Source organism: Bufo bufo, chromosome 2 (assembly GCF_905171765.1).
Source record: "Bufo bufo chromosome 2, aBufBuf1.1, whole genome shotgun sequence".
Taxonomy (NCBI): domain Eukaryota; kingdom Metazoa; phylum Chordata; class Amphibia; order Anura; family Bufonidae; genus Bufo; species Bufo bufo.
Window position 1 is genome coordinate 693,461,571 of NC_053390.1, and position 21,581 is coordinate 693,483,151.

Here is a 21,581-nt window from a genome sequence, read left to right on the forward strand (position 1 = left end):
TGCACCTCCACTACGATGTAGATGGCATGCAGGTAAACAGTGAAGAAGAAGCAGCACTTGCACAATAGCTGTGGCCCCTTCAAACATTTAATAGGCAGAGGTATTGGGAGTCAGGCCCCAAGATCTGATAATGATGTTCTAATCCTTGGTGCTTCTGCTACAATCCCCGGAGGAGTGGAGCATAGGATGTGAGTGAGTTGTAGAGAATAAATGTCTTTCTTTACTAAAGTATTGTAGTACATCCAACGGCATCAAAATACAGTTCCAAACAACTGACAGTGCAAATCCTCCCAGATAGCAATGTATGGATATAGGCCAGAATGGGGATTGTAGTACTCCTTCTCTCCAAAGTCTTTCTTTGCAGAATCTAAGACTGGCAATACTATTCTTACAATGGTGTCTGTAATTCATAGCTGAAGGATTTAGCATTAAGATACGATGAGCCAGATTGTGTCCATGTGTGAAGGGTGTCTTAGCAATGTCCCTTTCACTGCAGTAAAGAGCATCCTTAAAGAGCAAATATCCTACTGGCTGACTCCAATGCTCAGCCCAGGGGTGTAACTACCATAGCGGCATACCATGCGACTGCTATGGGGTCCAGGGCAAGAGGGGGCCTAGTCTTAGCATACCTCCCAACTGTTGAAAATCGCAAAGAGGGACAAATATGTGCGGCATGCATCTCGTAATTTTTTTTATACTAGGCCACGCCTCTAACTCCGCCTAATTACTGACTGTGTCCCAACTGCAGCAGCTGGAGATCGGTTAGGTGAGTGTAAGTTCCTTCATTTTTTTACAACATGTGGAGCCCCTGGGGAAATTTTTTTCTTGCGCTTTAATATCAATTTAACCACTTCACATCCGGGCCATTTGCTCCCTTCCTGACCAGGCCTAATTTAGCAAATCTGACATATCTTACTTTATGTGGTAATAACTTTGGAACGCTTTTACTTATCCAAGCCATTCAGAGATTGTTTTCTCGTGACACGTTGTACTTCATGATAGTCATAAATTTGAGTCAATATATTTCACCTTTATTTATGAAAATATTCGAAATTTAACAAAAATTTAGAAAAATTTGTAATTTTCAAAATTTTATTTCCCTGCTTTTAAAACAGAAAGTGATACCTCATAAAATATTTATTACTTAACATTTCCCATATGTCTAATTTATGTTGGCATCATTTTGGAAATGTCATTTTATTTTTTTAGGACGTTAGAAGGCTTAGAATTTTAGAAGCAATTCTTAAAATTTTTAAGAAAATTTACAAAACCCACTTTTTAAGGACAAGTTCAGGTCTGAAGTCACTTTGACTTTAAATAACCCCATTGTAGAAACGATATACAAAAAATCCGCAGCACTCGTTAGTGTAGTAAATCCAAAGTGGTTTATTCCATAAACAGCAAGGTGGTGCGACGTTTCGACCTAATCAGGTCTTTCTCAAGCAACCAAAGGTTGCTGTTTATGGAATAAACCACTTTGGATTTACTACACTGACGAGTGCTGCGGATTTTTTGTATATCTATTCTGACGTTGGGATCATCAGCCAGGGTCCTCATCTGCGTGCACCATCATTACCCTCAAGGTATTTCCTAATGGCCTCTCCTTATGTGGGACAGTAGTGCTGCCAAACCTCTTTGTATGTTATACCCATTGTAGAAACTACACCCCTCAAGTTACTTAAAACAGATTTTAAAAACTTTGTTAACCTTTAGGCATTCCACAAGAATTAAAGGAAAATGGAGATCAAATTTTAAAATTTCACTTTTTTGGCAGATTTTCCATTTTTTTTAACACATCGAGGGTTACAGGGATTCTGTCATCAGATTTGACCCCTCTAACCTAAACATATGCTCATGTCCAGACTAATAAGAAGAATCCTAAGCTGGCCTTTTTAAACCTCACTGTGGCTCTATTTGCCCAAAAAACAGGTTTTTATAATCTGTCAATCACTTACTTAAGGTGCCCAAGGGGCGGTCCATTAATACAGGGTGCCCGGCCGCACCCCTGGCGATACGATGCCCAGCGCCGCCTTCCCTGTCTTCAGCGCCGCCTTCCCTGTCTTCAGCGCCGCCTTCTACAGCTCAGCGCCACCTCCGCAATCCTCCCCTTTCCTCTGCCCGATCCCGTGCCTGCGCACTAGGCTCAGCCTGATGTGCCCGTGCGGACTCCTGGCAGTGGCTTTTTTGAGCGAAGTGTGCATCAGGCCGGCGCATGCGCACTTCGCTCAGTGAAGCCGCTGCCAGGAGTCTGCACGGCCGCATCAGGCTGAGCCTAGTGCGCAGGCGCGGGATATGGCAGACTGATGGGGAGGATTGCGGAGGCGGCGCTGAGCTGTAGAAGGTGGCGCTGAAGACAGGGAAGGCGGCGATGGGCACCGGACGGCGAGGCACCCTGTATTAATGGACCTGCCCTTGGGCACCTTAAGTAAGTGATTGACAGGTTATAAAAACTTGCTTTTTGGGAAAATAGAGCCACAGTGAGGTTTAATAAGGACAGCTTAGGATTCTTCTTATTAGTCTGGACATGAGCATATGTTTAGGTTAGAGGGGTTAAATCTGATGACAGAATCCCTTTAACAGCCAAACTAAATGTAATATTTATTAACCAGATTCTGCAGTTTACAGAAACACCCCACATGTGGTCATAAACTGCTGTATGAGCACACGGCAGGGCGCAGAAGAAAAGGAGCGCCTCATGGTTTTTGGAAGGCAGATTTTGCTGAACTGATTTTTAGATGCCATGTCCGATTTGAAGCCCCCCTGATGCACCCTTACAGTAGAAACTCCCAAAAAGTTACCCCATTTTGGAAACTAGGGAATAAGGTGCCAGTTTTATTGGTACTATTTTTGATCATTCATTATAACACTTTATTAAAAATTGGTTGTTTTAGCACAGTTTTTATTTATTTATTTTTATAGCGTTCACCTGAGGGGTTAGGTCATGTGACATTTTTATAGAGCAGATAGTTACGGATGTTGCGATACCTAATATGTATACTTTTTCTTATTTATTTAAGTTTTACACAATAATAGCAATTTTGAAACAAAAAAAAATAATGTTTTAATGTGTCCATGTTCTGAGAGCCATATTTTATTTATTTATTTTTTATTATTTTCTTATGTAGGGACTCATTTTTTGCGGGATGAGGTGACGATTTTATTGGTACCATTTTGTGGGACATACGCCTTTTTTATCACTTGGTGTTGCTCTTTTAGTGATGTAAGGTGACAAAAATAGCTTTTTTTGACACAGTTTTTATTTTTATTTTTTTACGGTGTTCACCCAAGGGGTTAGGTCATGTGATATTTTTATAGAGCTGGTTGTTATGGACACGGCAATACCTAATATGTATACTTTTTTTTATTCATTTCACTTTAACACAATAATAGCATTTTCGAAACGAAGAATGATGCTTTAATGTGTCCATGTTCTGAGAGCTATATTTTATTTTTATTTGTTTATTATTTTCTTATGTAGGACTCATTTTTTGCAGGATGAGGTGACGGTTTTATTGGTACCATTTTGTGGGACATATACCTTTTTGATCACTTGGTGTTGCACTTTTTGTGATGTAAGGTGACAAAAATTGCTTTTTTTTTACACATTTAAAAAAAAAAATGTTTACGGTGTTCATCCGAGGGGTTAGGTCATGTGATATTTTTATAGATGTAAGGTGACATCTTGTTTTTATTTTTTATGGTGTTTATCGGACTTGGTGGATCATGTGATATATTTATTTCTTTTTAATTCCTTACTTGGGGATTTTTTTTTTTTTACATGTGAAACCTTTTTTTAATTCTTATTTTAAAACTTTATTTTTTTATTTTTTATTTTTCACTTTTCGTCCCCCATAAGGTTATACAAGACCTCTGGGGTACATTTAAGTTCACTTTTTTTTCCCCCACAATTAATTTCTCCTGTAACTGGGGCTGACATAGTAGCCCCAGTTACAGGGCAAATACACCCCCAGAGAGGCTGTACAGCACTATAGTAGGATGTACAGCCTCAGTGCAGGGCTGATCGAGGTCTGTGAAAGACCCGATAGCTCCTGCACTCTCCCGGGCCCGGCGGAATAGGAAGCGCTGTGAGCGCTGTGTATACAGCCGGTGAGCGCTGTGTATACAGCCTTCTAGAAGGCAGGGACACCTGGGAACTATCACTGCCTTCTCTAAGGCCTCTTTCACGCGGGCGTCGTGTTTGAGGGCCGGATAGGATGCGGGTGCGTCGTGGGAAATAGAGATGGCCCGAATAGTTCGCCGGCGAATAGTTCCCGGCGAACATAGCTTGTTCGCGTTCGCCACGGCGGGCGAACATATGAGATGTTCGGTCCGCCCCCTATACATCATCATTGAGTAAACTTTGATCCTGTACCTCACAGTCAGCAGACACATTCCAGCCAATCAGCAGCAGACCCTCCCTCCCAGACCCTCCCACCTCCTGGACAGCATCCATTTTAGATTCATTTGGAATCTGCATTCTCAGTGAGAGGAGGGACAGTGCTGCTGCTGATTCAATAGGGAAAGCGTTAGCTAGGGCAGTGTTCTGTGTCCACAGACTCATCTGCTGTAAGGACAGCGTCCTGACAGCACCCCAAAAAGCCCTTTTCAGGGCTGGTACATCAGTCTGCTTTTTTTTTATATATACATATATTGCAGTTGCCTGCCCGTGTGTGAGAGGCTGCACGGTCAGTCACAGACAGTACTGTGTGCACACCATTCATACAGGGTGTGACAGAAAATACCTTGCAGATAAAAAAAATTCTATTTAATATTTTTCTGTGATCTAATCACATTTGCAAGCCAGCGTGTGTCAGGCCCACACAGACTGTATTGTGGCCACTGGCTAGTGGCTAGGCCTCCACTTATACCGTTACAGGGTGTCATTTACTCACAAATACCTCGCAGATAAAAAAAATTCTATTACATTTTTTTCTGTGATGTAATCCCATTTGCAAGCCCGTGTGTGTCAGGCCCACACAGACTGTATTGTGTCCGCTGGCTAGTGGCTAGACCTCCACTTATAACGTTACAGGGTGTCATTTACTCACAAATACCTCGCAGATAAAAAAAAATTCTATTTAATATTTTTCTGTGATCTAAACCCATTTGCAAGCCCGTGTGTGTCAGGCCCACACAGACTGTATTGTGGCCACTGGCTAGTGGCTAGACCTCCACTTATACCGTTACAGGGTGTCATTTACTCACAAATACCTCGCAGATAAAAAAAAAAGCTAAAAATCATAATAAAGTCTCTTAATAGTTTATTAGAAATAATGCAGACAATTTAAAAAATCCCCATCAATTCCAATACAAAGCAAGTACAAAGCTCAGAACTAAATTATTCCAGGATGTCGTAATGGTTCGTTAATTCGACAATGGTTAATCAATGCGACACACGTCCCCGGATAGGGGACGTAACAGGGATAAAAACTGATAGGAATAGTTAAGACACCATTCATATAGGGTGTCACAGCACATTGCTCCGTGCACGCGCAGTGCCCCAACTTGGGACTGAGTAAGAGGACCGACCAAGCTGCTTTTTCCATCTCCCGGTTCCTAAAATCAATTCAGTTTGGTGTATCAGAGTTTGGTCTGTCACTGTAAAGGCAGTCGGAGGTACCCGGCCTAAATTTTTTTTCACAAAAGGCAATCCCACCCTGATATGGGACGTAACAGGGATTAAACTGATGAGAATAGTACTACAGAAAATACCACTCATATCCGGTGGGGCAGTAAATTGCACTGTGCAGACGCAGTGACCGTGGCGTGGATTCAAACAAAGGGGAGGGAGCCAGCATTTTTTTTAACCATCTCCCCGTTCGAAAAATCTATTTAATAATTTGACCCCAGATTGGGGACGTAACAGTGATTAAACTGATGAGAATAGTACTACAGAAAATAGCACTCATATCGGGTGTGACAGTAAATTGCACGGCACAGACGCAGTGACCGTGGCGTGGATTGAAACAAAGAGGAGGGAGCCAGCGTTTTTTTAGCCATCGAAAAATCTATTTAATAATTTGACCCCAGATTGGGGACGTAACAGGGATTAAACTGATGAGAAGAGAGAACTACAGAAAATATCACTCATATCGGGTGGCGCAGTAAATTGCACGGCACAGACGCAGTGACCGTGGATTCAAACAAAGGGGAGGGAGCCAGCGTTTTTTAACCATCTCCCCGTTCGAAATTCAATTCACCTTTCCGGGACCCTTGGTGTTGTATGTGGCTGGGTGGAGGAAGAAACCTTCAATGACATCAATGGGACATGGCTAGCTTGGTATCCAACCTTGAACAAATGGGGAGTTTGCGGTTGGGAAAATGGACTGTTTGCGGTTGTTTGCGGTGCATTAAAAGGGGAGTTTGGTCTGTCAATGTCTGTGAAGCGGGCATAACCCTTACACTACCTGATCGATACAACATCATACCTGATCGTATACACACACTGGATGTTTTAAACCACGTTGTTCAAAAAAAATTTGGATTGTTAGGTGATTTATGCCCTTTATGGATTAAAATCCAACTCTGCGTCAACTACATAATTTTCCATGGGAGTTTTGCCATGGATCCCCCTCCGGCATGCCACAGTCCAGGTGTTAGTCCCCTTGAAACAACTTTTCCATCACTACTGTGGCTAGAAAGAGTCCCTGTGGGTTTTAAAATTCGCCTGCCTATTGAAGTCTATGGCGGTTCGCCCGGTTCGCCCGTTCGCGAACATTTGCAGAAATTTGCGAACGGAAAATTTTATGTTCGCGACATCACTAGTGGGAAAGTGACCTTTTATTGTGGGCAGTCTAAGGCAATATTCATGCTGTCTAATCAGCACCTTGATATGCCACACCTGTGAGGTGGGATTGATCATCTCGGCAAAGGAGAAGTGCTCACTAACACAGATTTAGACAGATTCGTGAACAATATTTGAGAGTAATGTGTATGTAGAAAATGTTTCAGATCTTTGAGTTCAGCTCATGCAAAATGGGAGCAAAACTGAAAGTGTTGTGTTTATATTTTTGTTCAGTGTATGTATGTATGCTACATACATACATAGTGCTGTGATGTCACAAGTTCAAGACAATACTTAGCAGGGCCGGTGCAAGGATTTTTGCCAACACAAGCGAAGCTACATTTTGGCGCCCCCCCACCTCGCAGCTCACCTGGCCCTGGTCCCGTCTGCAGCAGCTGGCTTCTCCTCTGTGTGGTCCTGGTATCTTCTCTCTGCTTCAGACAATCGCTGGTTTGAGGACCGTATTTTTCGCCCTCTAAGACACACCTAGGTTTTACAGGAGGATAATAAGAAAAAAATATTTTCCATTACACCTCAAGTCAGACCAGCAATCAGACCCCCAATGTTAATCAGACCTCAACTCACAGCCCCAATCAGACCCCCAATGTTAATCAGACCTCAGATCAGACCGCCCTGTCAGATATCAGCCCCCATCCATCAGCCCCCCATGTCAGCCATCATGCCGCCATGTAAGCCATCATGCCGCCATGTAAGCCATCATGCCGCCATGTAAGCCATCATGCCCCCATGTAAGCCATCATGCCCCCCATGTCAGCCATCAGCCCCCCATGTCAGCCATCAGCCCCCCATGTCAGCCATCAGCCCCCATGTCACATTTCTCCCCCTCCATGTTAAATCACCCCCCTATGTCACATCAGCCCTCCATGTCGCATTTCTCCCCCTCCATGTCACATTTTTCCGCCCTCCCCCAGGGTGCGCCCTAAGGCAGCTGCTTGGTCTGCCTTATGGTAGCACCGGCCCTGATACTTAGTGCACCAATCACTAATAAGTAGTCAGACCTGGTAAAATGTGAAGTTGCACGTATTGCACCAAAATATTCGCATCATTACTGCCGATTTTGCAATCACAAACATATTGGAGCACTCTATCTGCATATAAAGCTGTTGTAATGTTCTGCCGTGCCAACCATTTTCTCCAGTCTCAGGAAACCTCTAGAAGCTTGCATAATGTAGCTATAGTGACCCACGCCTGTATTTCGCACATATTACATGAATATTAAATTGCCGATTTTTCGCGATCAAGAAAATAATCTCGAATTCACGAATATATGACAAATATTCTAACAAATATTCACGAAATATCGCGAATTTGAATATTGCCCCTGCTGCTCATCACATATTAACATATAGCATTGCATAGCAAGAACAGCTCGCAAGTACGCTATTCTGGGGTACTGAACTCACATTGATGTCTCTGACCCCATGGGTCATCTGTCAACTATTTCAAGAGGTATCAGCCGGGTTGGTTCCCTGCAGTCCACATCCCTGTATAGGGGTTAAAGGGTGAATATCAGGGAACCGCCAGGACAATGCATTTAGGTTTATCCCAAAGCCAAACTGGCTAGTTGGCACAGTGGGCCCATGCCCACTGTCCATAATACCAGCATTTTATTCTTATTTATTATTTTGTCACAACTAGAGATGAATGAATTATTTTTAAACAAATCAAATTTGTCTTAAATTTCCCAAAAATTCAGATTCCAGCTGAATCTACATCTTTTGCAATTTGATTTGGGCAAATCTCTCAAAAATGGTGACTACCATTTTACAAGTTAGAGGACATTGAAACAGGAATAATTTATGCACCATGTTTAAGTAAAAAAATAAAAAATCTGACTGTGCAGTATGTTATTAAACAAGGCCTTTTGTTACCCAAAGCAATATGTGTCTGTCACTATGACATTTCTAATGCTGTCTTGGTGTTAAAGAGCTTCAAAAGAGTTGTTAACCATTTCATGACCAGACCATTTACCTTCCTTCCTGACAAGGTATATTTTCCATTTTTTAGCACATGCATCACCATAACTAAATTTTTTGCAACTAAAATATCTTTTTTTATTAAGTCCCCTTTCCATAATAGTTATATATGGGATGTAGGTGGTTTGAGGGGTGGGGCTAGAAGCTGCAGTTCATTTTTTTAAATAATGTTATTATATATATTTTTTTTTATATATATATTTTTTATTTTACACTTTGTTCCCCCTATAAGGTCATACAAGACCTTTGGGCGACTTTCAACGTAACATTTTAATTTTTTCATGTTGTTGATTCCTCCTGTAACTGGGGCTGCCATAGTAGCCTCAGTTACAGAGGACTGGAGTAGGAAGTGGCTTTGTCACTTCCTGATCTCTATATACAAATCTATGTGGAAGGCAGGGATGGTGAAAAAACATCGCTGCCTTCTCTATGGAAGAGATATATGCCCACCACCCAGACATATAGTCAATGGGTGGTCAGCAAGGGGTTCAAGGGGTATTACGGTAAAGTAACTTAATTTTGGAAAAACTGCTTTAGGGCTACAAGCTATGACCCAACCAGAACCCATACCTATAAATATAACCTGAGTTTCAATTTCCCTTGCAATCCATTTGTCTAGCTCCTTTGTGAGCCAGCAACACAGTGAGTGCATCATGGCGCCTGATCTTCTCTCACAAAACTTCAAAGACTACAATCCCCACAATCCCTAGCTTTCCTGCTGTGAGTGTTGATTGGCTGCCTGATATACAGTCCTGTCATGCCTCCTCTACTCAGTAATCACCAGCACACTAACACTCCCTTTGTTTCACAAGACATTTAGATAGAGAATTGATAGCAACACAATGAGCATACTTGACCTAACAAAGGCTCATAACTACAGGCCGATGCCATAATTTATGAGGAAAAACAATGGGTAGCAGAGGAAGAAAACTACTTTTAGAACTACTGAACGGTAAATTTGTGAAATATACATTATATTAATTATTGATGATAAAGTTATATTTATGGTAACCTGAATAACCCTTTAAATACAATTCTGTATTATGATTCAAGAGTGCCACTCCTTTAATGTCTAGAAACCTGCTGCTGATACGTTTGAACAATATCAAGAGAGTGTTTTATAACCAAAATTGTCTTTTTTGGATAATCATTTTTCAATCTGTGTGGGAGATTAAAGGCTCATTTTTTTAGGTTTCTGTTACCTTACCTTGAGAATTTAGAAGGCAGTGACTATTGAAGGTTACATCAGGAAGTTGGCTGACAATCTGGCTGACAACAGTAATGGATTTTACATGCAGAGCATATATGATACTGATTATGTGTGGTCCTAAAGACATAAAAATGTTGTAAAATATATGGCAGGCAATTCAGGAAATATGACATAAATGTAAAGTAGTGTTAATTTCCCAATTTCTACAGATACTATGTAAAATTCTGGGCAAAAGAATGGCAAAAAGAGTTCATCTTTATATTCACTTTGTTTAGCCCTTCACTAAAATATGCATAAATAAAACATTAAAGTTGTATCACTACAGTAAGTGATGTCATATTACTGCTGCTTCCTCACCGAATTTCCATGCACAGTGACTCTCTTGGCCACCCATGGTAGCGTAGATACACGTAGTTTTTCCCAATTTTCTTGGCTGGGAGTGCTGCTGTGAAGACACAATTTAGAAAGGACCTGGAGGTCCCAAAGTTCAGACCCCACTGGTCATAATGTGATGGCATATCCTAGCAATATTCCATAACAATAAACAATGGGAATACACTTTCTGTTTTATCACCCACATTCACAAAGATAAAATACAGTAGCTACAAGAGAAGACATAAAGAGCAAAGGGAAACAAAATATATCACAGTGTATTATGCCTCATTGAAGGTTTGTATATATGATTCATATTTATTACACTTTTGAGGTCTATAAAAAAGGATGACAGTAACCAGCCTGATTGTTGCTAACCATGACTTCAGTTACATCACATTGTAGTGGTTGGTAACACATTTAATTTTTAAATTAAATCATCCCGCTCTGGATAATAATCTATTTTGAAACTACAAAAATAATTCCTAACATAATGAAATAATTAGTTAGAACGTTCTTTCCAGATTTGTAAGCAGATTTGGGCAGGCTTATGTCCCAATGTATTCAGGCTATGCCTAACGGCATTGTCCTGGCAGTTCCCTAGTATTCAACCATTAACTCTTGTACAGGGATCTGGACTTCTTATCAGGAATTCAACCAAGCCACTACCTCATATAAATCAGAAAAAAATGCACCAAACGGATATGCCACTGACTATACTAGCTAGTCATACAAGCAGATATTAAAAGCTGAGACTTTTGCCAATATATTCCTGTCAGGAACACATCGGAGCCCATCATGCACCACGTCACGGTCTCTCAGCATGGCAAGGGTCCTACCACTTTGCTAACTATGGTGTGATGACATCCAGCTCACAGCCAAGCTTCCACACAACCGCCTAGCAGGACAACTAATGCAATGTGGATAAAGCAAGACTGTAAGCCACACCCATATCAGACCGTGTGATGGAGGCTACCAGGTGCAAAAGAATGTTTAAATGCCAGGTAAAGGCACATTCAATACATATAAAACAAAATCACAGAAATATAGTGGCCAATATGGGGGAACTGCTCAAACCCCAAACACTGTAGCGTGTTTCTCATTGGGGGAGCAGTCCCATCGCATGTGGACTGCAGCAAACGACTATCCCCAGCAAAAAATGCGTACAATGGAGGATGCCGGCGTGGTCCATATGCACCACAAAGGCATCCTACACAAAACGGAGCATTGTGCGGATGAAAATATAATTATATAAATCAGAGAAAAAAATGCACCAAACGGATATGCCACTGACTATACTAGCTAGTCATACAAGCAGATATTAAAAGATGAGACTTTTGCCAATATATTCCTGTCAGGAACACATCGGAGCCCATCATTCACCACGTCACGGTCTCTCAGCATGGCAAAGGGTCCTACCACTACGCTAACTATGGTGTGAACATGGTCTGAAGGTGATGTAATCCAGCTCACAGCCAAGCTTCCACACAACCGCCTAGCAGGACAACTAGTGCAATGTGAACAAAGCCAGACTGTAAGCCACACCCATATCAGACCGTGTGATGGAGGCTACCAGGTGCAAAAGAATGTTTAAATGGCAGGTAAAGGCACATTCAATACATATAAAACAAAATCACAGAAATATAGTGGCAAATATGGGGGAACTGCTCAAGCCACTTCCTCCCAGACTAGTCCACTTGTAGTTGGCAGCTGACCCAGGAAACACTGGTGTGGAGCACTGAAGGGACAGGCAATACTCGTAGGCAGGAAACAGACCGAGGTCAGGGCAGGCAGAGTTTATGTATATACGCTAAACAAGTCTGAGTTCTGGGCAGACAGCTGGTGATAAACACAGTAAACAGGCAGATGTTCGGTACACAGGTAGACAGTCTGAATAGCACACCTTCAGTAAGTAAACTAGCTATCTAGGAACCTAAAGCTCAGGCACCCTTCTACTAGGGAAGATCCCTTATATAAACAGGGACAGCCAGCCATTGGCTGGGGAAGAATTTGCATGTGCGTGCTGACCCTTTAAGCGGTCGAAAGCAAGAATGTGCACCCTAAGGGACAGGCTATAAATAAGAGTACAAACCATGGCTTGTGATAGACAAGTGGAGCAGCAGCAGACACGTGGAACGCCGGCGACAGACCTTCTGCAGGTAGCAGATAAGACCATGAGGGTCCGGACCTCTGCTAAATCAAGAAGCAGGACAAGGTAAGAGGCGTGGAACCCATGACCGCTCAGGGGAGCCGAGTAGTGGTGGGCACAAACCGCTATCATGGTAACATAGTTTACAAGGCTGAAATCCATCCAGTTCAGCCTGTTATCCTGCAAAGTTTATGCAGAGAACACACACACAAAAAAACTTCATGAAGTCAAAGACAATCTTCCTCAATCGAAATAACTCCCTGGATCAACTACCTTTCTCCAGAAATCTAGTAGCTATAGCCTGTAATATTATTACTCTCCAGAAATACATCCAGGACCCTCTTGAACTCTTTTAGTGAACTCACCATCACCACCTTCTCAGGCAGAGAGTTCCACAGTCTCACTGCTCTTTCATTGTAACAGTCTGTTTTACACAAATCGTTGTAAAAATTGTATACAGATGCAGCAAAGTTTAATGGAGTTGTCCAGGCTAAAGATATTGATGACTCATTTTCAGGATAGGTCATAAATACTGCAGCTTAGCTCCCATGCAAGTGAATGGGAGCTGAGCGCCAGTATACAAGAACTGGAAACTGCACAATGTACGGATCGTTCTGTATAGTTTCTGGTGTCACAGCTACCTGAAATAGCTGATCATGGGGGGTACCAGGTGTGAGACCCCCAATGATCTGATATTGATGACCTATCTTGAGGATAAGTCAATATCTGTACCCCAGACAACCCCTTTCACTTGATGCATTCAATACACTGTTGCACACATCAAATGTAAAGGGAATCTGTCAGCAGTTTTGACCCTGCTAAACTACTGCCAGCACCAGACAGAGGCTGGGAAAAGAAGGACAAACATACCTTTTGTGTAGCTTTTATCATCAGGAGACTGGGAATATGAAGTTTTATTCTGCCAGATTTTGAGCCAGCAGGTGCCCAGAATAGGACTTCACTGCGAAGTGCTCTCTGTATTGAGCTGCTTTACATCCTCTCCCCTCTGCTCCGATTGGAAGCTCTTTCCTACAACCAGGAGACCAGTAGAGCTGAGGGAAGGGACTGTGAAGCAGCTCAAAGCAGAGATCATTACACTGTCAAACCCCACCCTGGGCTCGTGCCGGAACAAAATCTAGCAAAATAAAAGTTCACATTCACACTACTCCTAATAATAAACACTCTACAACTGTTATGTTTGTAATGCTCTCTCAAACCACTACCTAGTGCTGGCCTCAGTTTTGCATAGTCTAAATAAAGTTTGCTGGAACTATATTTAATATGTTAAGTCTCAAGCTGAACTTTGATAAATCTGTACAATGACATCTACGGAGCTGTTATTTACTGGTTACAAAACCATTACTTAGCACTTCTTGCTATAAAGGAACATGTACGTAAGTGTGCACATTGTCTAAAGTGGTATTGTTCAAGGACACTTTAATGCTCCTGCATTAGAAATACTGTATACATTAGCTCCACCCCAGCAGACTATTATCTGTCTCATTACTTGAAATTTCTGCTTTCAGAGAATAATATTTTGTGCCAACCAGGATGCAATATTTTCTAATATCTGATTACATAGACATACATGCACTATATATTATGTTCATAGCTATTATATTAGGTGCAGATGTCAGAAGATAAATTTGTAGTTCAACAGCTAGAGAATAAAGGGAAAAAAAGGTTTCTTCTTCTCAGATGTTAAAGAAAATGTGCACTTCTATAGAGATTCTTCTTAGACCTATGTGTCTCCATGTTTACAGACTACAAGCAGACCCTGTGTTGTCTAACCTTGCAGTCTATGTCTATTTGTCCTCTCTTCTATAGTTCATGGGTTCTGTTCCAGCTCTGCAAGTTCTAAACTTTCCTCGCTTTGTGAAGATCTGCACCAAAGCAGACTCCCTGGCTCCTCATAGTCCTCCCCATTTCCCCTGAAACCACAAATTTTATCTCTGATACTAAGAGGCAGAAGAATTACATGGAACTCAGACAATGTTCAGCTTTCTGCTACAAAGACAATGTTTGAGCCTGATAAGGCGAATAAACTACTAGACAAGAAAAATTCATCCTTCTGGTGACCTATATAATCAGAAATGCTGAGAATGACCCCCTTACTACACTACAAGGCTTACTGAAATGAATCCCTTTTTCTGCCCTAAATAGGAATTATGACATTAACGGCTTCAATAGCCTAAACCACCAAAGATGCTGGCATTGCCCTTCACTGCTTTACACCACCAAGGATGTTAACATTAATACCATCTCTACCTTAGACCACAAGGAATATGGAATTTTCCTCTTCACTACCCTTTACAATCAGGAATCTTGGCGGTCTAGACAACTACTGTAGGTGTATTATAATTTATAACTGCCCTAGACTACAAGGAATTTTATCATCACTCCTTCACAACATTTAGGATCATTTTTTTTTTATTTTTTTATCAAGGGATCCAGAAATGCTATAGACTGTCTTGATTGCAAAAGCAAAATAGTTCAGCACACCTCTCTGGAATATGGATCATCTAGGCGCAAGGAACGCCCTGGGAATCAAATGAAAAGTCCACATTTCCAGCACACAAGATGAATCCATGTAAACCATTCACATTATTGGTTCATAAATAAAAACTTCTAGCACATGTCACATGGCATGCAAACATAGCTTAAGTGTTTTGGATCCACTTGTTAATACAAGGCGCTAAAGTATTGTGATTATCCGTATTGTCATTGCATTATAGACTGCTCATTTCCAGGGGTTACTGCTGCTGTAGTGCAGATACATGGTGGCCGGGACAGAAGCTGCTGCACATGCGTGCCTTGCGTGCACCCACAGTCCCAGCCACCAGAGAGGTTATACAGCCAGCCTGCCCTTTCAATACAGCAGATTCAGAGAGAAACAGATATAGCAGAGTGGAGTTTGCCTTCCAGTTTTATGCACACCAAATTATAAACCAGGACACCAATAAGTATATAAGCTGGAAGAAACAAAGTTTACCTAACAGCCCCACCAAAGAAAAAATAGCTCCATAAAGATTAGAAAAAACATATATTTTATTTAATTCATATAATGCATATAAAAATATGCAAATAGAATAAGCAGCAGGTGAAACCCCAAGAGAGGGCAAAGAGGAAACTGCAGAGTCCGCCAGCCCCAGAGTGTAATACCGCAATGAAAACACTATCACAATATGCCCGAAGAGAACATTGCTAACACCCAGGGCACAATGGCCACATATGGGTCATTTAAAGTACCTATATAAAGGCAGGATAGAGAATCAATTTATGTCAGTACCATCTGTAGCACTTCGACTCTGCAGTCACCTCCTCCCAATGCCGTTTTTCCACACAGGCTTCTTCCGGGAATAAAGAGTCAATCAAACACCTCCTCCTTTTATCGTCACATAACAACATTAAAAGATTGTACACAGCTGTCACAAATTGCAATTATTCAAAGCCTCTGTGGTATATCACACGATGGAGATCAGGTCGGATGGTAACCAGCGCGTGTGCGCCGAGCCAAAACGAGGCCCATGACGCGTGCAAAGATGGTTGTGCGTTCCACGCTGAATCGCACCCCCGGCAAAAGCCGGAATGCGAGTGTGCTCAAGTGTGGAGCCAACACACCACTACCAGCATTACAATGGTATGGAATGACGGACACAGCGAATTAATCCCAAAGATATGTATAGTTAATTAATACTATCCTGTGAGTACAACTAAATCATTAGTCATACATGTACCAAATTGATTTAATATACAGTGAGAAACAAGTATTTGAACACCCTGCGATTTTGCAAGTTCTCCCACTTAGAAATCATGGAGGGGTCTGAAATTCACATTGTAGGTGCATTGCCTCTCTGAAAGACAGAATTAAAAAAAAAAAAATCAGGAAATCACATTTTATGATTTTTAAAGAATGTATTTGTCTTGCACTGCTGAACATAAGTATTTGAACACCTGAGAAAATCAGTGTTAATATTTGGTACAGAAGCCTTTGTTTGCAATTACAGAGGTCAAACGTTTCCTGTAGTTCTTGACCAGGTTTGCACACACTGCAACAGGGATTTTGGCCCACTCTTCCACACAGATCCTGGCTGTGTGCTTCGGGTCGTTGTCATGTTGGAAGACCATGATGGCGGTGTTCTACCGACAGTAACCTTTGAAACTGTGGTCCCAGTTCTTTTCATGTCATTTACCAGCTCCTCCCTTGTAGTTCTGGGCTGATTTCCCACCTTTCTTATCATCAGTGATACCCCACGAGGTGAGATCTTGCATGGAGCCCCAGTCCGAGGGAGACTGATAGTCATCTTTAGCCTCTTCCATTTTCTAACAATTGCTCCAACAGATGATCTATTTTCACCCTTTCCAGCCTTGTGGAGGTCCACAATTTTGTCTCTGGTGTCTTTTGACAGCTCTTTGGTCTTGCCCATGGTAGTAGTTGGTGTCTGACTAAAAGCCCATTCACACGACCGTATGGCTTTGCGGATCCGCAATTTGCGAACCGCACATGGCCGCAACCATAATAAAATGCCTATTCTTGTCCGCGATTGCGGATAAGAATAGGACATGTTTTATCTTTTCCGTCGGAGCCACGGTACGGAATAACGGATGTGGACAGCACACGGTGTGCTGTCCGCATCTTTTGAGGGCCCATAGAAATGAATGGATCCGCAGACCTTTCGCAAAATTGCGGAACGGCTACAGATCCGTACATATGGTCGTGTGAATGGGCCCTTACTGTGGGGTGGACAGGTGTCTTTAAAGAGCTCAGACAGGTGCTACTAAGTTAGATTAATGAGTGGAGTAGAGGTGGACTTTTTAAAAGCACAGTAACAGGTCTTTGAGAGCCAGAATTCTTGCTGTTTCTCAGGTGTTCAAATACTTATGTTCAGCAGTGCAAGACAAATAAATTCTTTAAAAATCATACAATGTGATTTCCTGATTTTTTTTTTTATTCTGTCTCTCAGAGTGGGAATGCACCTACAATGTGAATTTCAGACCCCTCCATGATTTCTAAGTGGGAGAACTTCCAAATTTGCAGGGTGTTCAAATACTTCTGTTTCTCCCTGTATGATTACAAAAAGAGGTGACATGATTATACAAAGGCATAACTATCAAAAATAGACATTATAAACTTAAAAATAATATATATATATATATATATATATATATATATATATATATATATATATATGCAAAAGAGAGCGGCATTCCAATGCAGGATAAAACAAAATCCAAGAAAATGTATTCACCCATGGTGTGGCGGCGTTTCGGCTCTACAATTGAGCCTTTCTCAAGCAATAAAAGGGACTCAGTGAACAAAATATATACACCCACATCATTAACAAAGTGTCACATGATCATTACAATACATAAAATTTAAACCATCTGTTGTGTCATGATTACAAAAAATAAAAATATCCACGTGTCATAAATCCATTATTATAGCTAGTTCATAAATATACATATATGCACAATTCATCTAATACTGTGTGACAATACAATAATCATAAAACTTAATATGAAAAGTGCAAGTGCTTATGTGCATCGTTACATAATAGGTTAAAAGTGCAAGGTGCTGTTAATTATTGTTCACTGGGGCTAAGTAACCAGCCATCTGTGTACGGACTCACAGACATGGGGGAAGCGCTATCATGCTTAGACGGCAATGGCGTCCTTGGCGTGTTGAGATTCTTATTGCGCATGCCCCGGATTGCATCTACGTCATCGACATCATGATGACGTTGCTGGACTTCTGAGACTGCGCAGATTAGTTCTTGCATTCATCAGCCATTTTGATTGTGGTCCGTGCCCATACTTATTACAGCCCGAACGTCCAGGCAACAATGTATCACAGCAGAAACCCATAGGCCAATATCATTCATATCATGCACATCTGTAAACCGTTCTATATATGGATCACACCTTATTTTTGATTTATTAACTTTTTTTCGCAGTATTAAATTAAAAACCTGGTTCAAAGATAAAGACAAGACATGTAAGGACTCATCCCAATTGAGTGAACTCTCAATGGGGATGATAGGTTTGACCACTAAGAGCAACTTCAATCCTATAGTGAATGAGCCAGCAATAAAGGCCTATGTATCAGCTGTGAAATCTGACATTGAGCTGCTCAGAGCCACATATCCCCATAATGGTTTTGAGCACCCCAATCTCACTAAAATTGAGATTGAGGCCTTGATACAGATTAAAAAAGATGTTGCTCTTACGGTTAAGCCTGCGGACAAAGGTGGCGCTGTAGTTGTCATGGACACACATAAGTATACAGCGGAGATACTCAGACGACTCAGCAACACCGATGTCTATGGTGTCCTTGATAATGATCCTAAATTTGAGATAGGTAAAGTGATCAAGCGGACTCTGACTCAGGCACTGATGGCTGGGGTGATCGATGATGGTCTTGTGGAGTACCTTACATTAACCCATCCAGTCACCCCTGTTATATATATACTAACAAAAATTCACAAAAGCCTTGTTGATCCCCCTGGTCATCCCATTGTGTCGGGCTCAGATTCTGTCTTTAGTCATCCGGCAGTCTTCTTGGATAGGATATTGTGCAATTTTGCAACAGGTGGAAGCTCATATATTCGAGAAACCTCAGATTTTTTGATCAAATTGGGGGAAGTCAACATTTCATGTATTGAAGGGCCATTCCTTGCATCATTCGATGTAACTTCACTATACACATCCATTGATCATACTAAAGGAATTGATGCCGTGACCCGTATGTTGCAGTTATCTTCCTTCTCTGATGCAGCTTGCAGCTTTATTGTGGAGCTGATGGATATAATTTTGAGGTACAACTATTTCCTATTTCAGGATACATTCTATGTACAGAAACGTGGTGTGGCGATGGGGTCTAATATGGCCCCTATGTATGCAAATATATACATGCGGACCTTTGAGGAGGACGTCGTCTATCTGTCCCACCACTTTGGACATGTTCTGAGGTGGTGGAGATACATAGATGACGCTTCCTCATTTGGACTGGAAAAGAGAGTGAGTTGAAAGAATTCCACAACACTTTGAATAGTGTAGAGGATACTTTGCAGTTCACGCTGGTGTATTCCTGCAAAGAGTTGCAATTTTTAGACACCAATGTGATCATGAAAGATGGCAGATTGCATACTGAACTGTACACAAAACCAACGGATAAAAACACCATACTTTCATACAGTAGCAGTCATCCCAGAAATATGATTAAACATCTACTATTTTCACAGATCTTAAGGGTTAGACGCATAGATTAAAAACCAGATAGGATTGATGATGCATTAGACAGAATGATCAGCAAATTCTCTCAACGAGGGTATCCCAAGAGGCTGCTTGCTGCACACAAGAAAACAGTAAGAAAACCAGATAGGAACATGACATTGACTGGGTCTTCGATAAGGAGGATGATATGGATGGACATGGCATTCAGTTGTCGAGGTCTGTCCACTTTTTTTCCTTATGTTGGTGACAGCATGCACTTGACAGTGATCAGCTTGTCCCGACAGTTATCCATATATAGAACGGTCGACAGATGTGCATGATATGAATGATATTGGCCTATTGGTTTCTGCTGTGATACATTGCTGCCCGGACGTTCGGGCTGTAATAAGTATGGGCACGGACCACAATCAAAATGGCTGATGAATGCAAGAACTAATCTGCGCAGTCTCAGAAGTCCAGCAACGTCACCATGATGTTGATGATGTATATGCAATCCGGGGCATGCGCAATAAGAATCTCAACACGCCAAGGACGCCACTGCCGTCTAAGCATGATAGCGCTTCCCCCATGTCAGTGAGTCCGTACACAGATGGCTGGTTACTTAGCCCCAGCGAACAATAATTAACAGCACCTTGCACTTTTAACCTATTATGTAACGATGCACATAAGCACTTGCACTTTTATATTAAGTTGTATGATTATTGTATTGTCACACAGTATTAGATGAAATGTGCTCTATGTATATTTATGAACTAGCTATAATAATGGATTTATGACACGTGGATATTTTTTTTTTGTAATCATGACACAACAGATGGTTAAAATTGTATGTATTGTAATGATCATGTGACACTTTGTTAATGATGTGGGTGTATATATTTTGTTCACTGAGTCCCTTTTATTGCTTGAGAAAGGCTCAATTGTAGAGTCGAAACGTCGCCACACCATGGGTGAATACATTTTCTTGGATTTTGTTTTATCCTGCGTTGGAATGCTGCTCTCTTTTGCATATTATATTTGGGTAAGCTTCAGCCCTCAGAGCGTGCACCCGGCGACTTCATACCTACATCGGTGCTGCCTTCTATTTTGCCTTTACTATATATATATATATATATATATATATATATACACTCACCTAAAGAATTATTAGTAACACCTGTTCTATTTCTCATTAATGCAATTATCTAGTCAACCAATCACATGGCAGTTGCTTCAATGCATTTAGGGGAGTGGTCCTGGTCAAGACAATCTCCTGAACTCCAAACTGAATGTCAGAATGGGAAAGAAAGGTGATTTAAGCAATTTTGAGCGTGGCATGGTTGTTGGTGCCAGACGGGCCGGTCTGAGTATTTCACAATCTGCTCAGTTACTGGGATTTTCACGCACAACCATTTCTAGGGTTTACAAAGAATGGTGTGAAAAGGGAAAAACATCCAGTATGCGGCAGTCCTGTGGGCAAGAATGCCTTGTGGATGCTAGAGGTCAGAGGAGAATGGGCCGACTGATTCAAGATGATAGAAGAGCAACGTTGACTGAAATAACCACTCGTTACAACCGAGGTATGCAGCAAAGCATTTGTGAAGCCACAACACGCACAACCTTGAGGCGGATGGGTTACAACAGCAGAAGACCCCACCGGGTACCACTCATCTCCACTACAAATAGGAAAAAGAGGCTACAATTTGCACGAGCTCACCAAAATTGGACTGTTGAAGACTGGAAAAATGTTGCCTGGTCTGATGAGTCTCGATTTCTGTTGAGACATTCAAATGGTAGAGTCCGAATTTGGCGTAAACAGAATGAGTACATGTATCCATCCTCTGATGGCTACTTCCA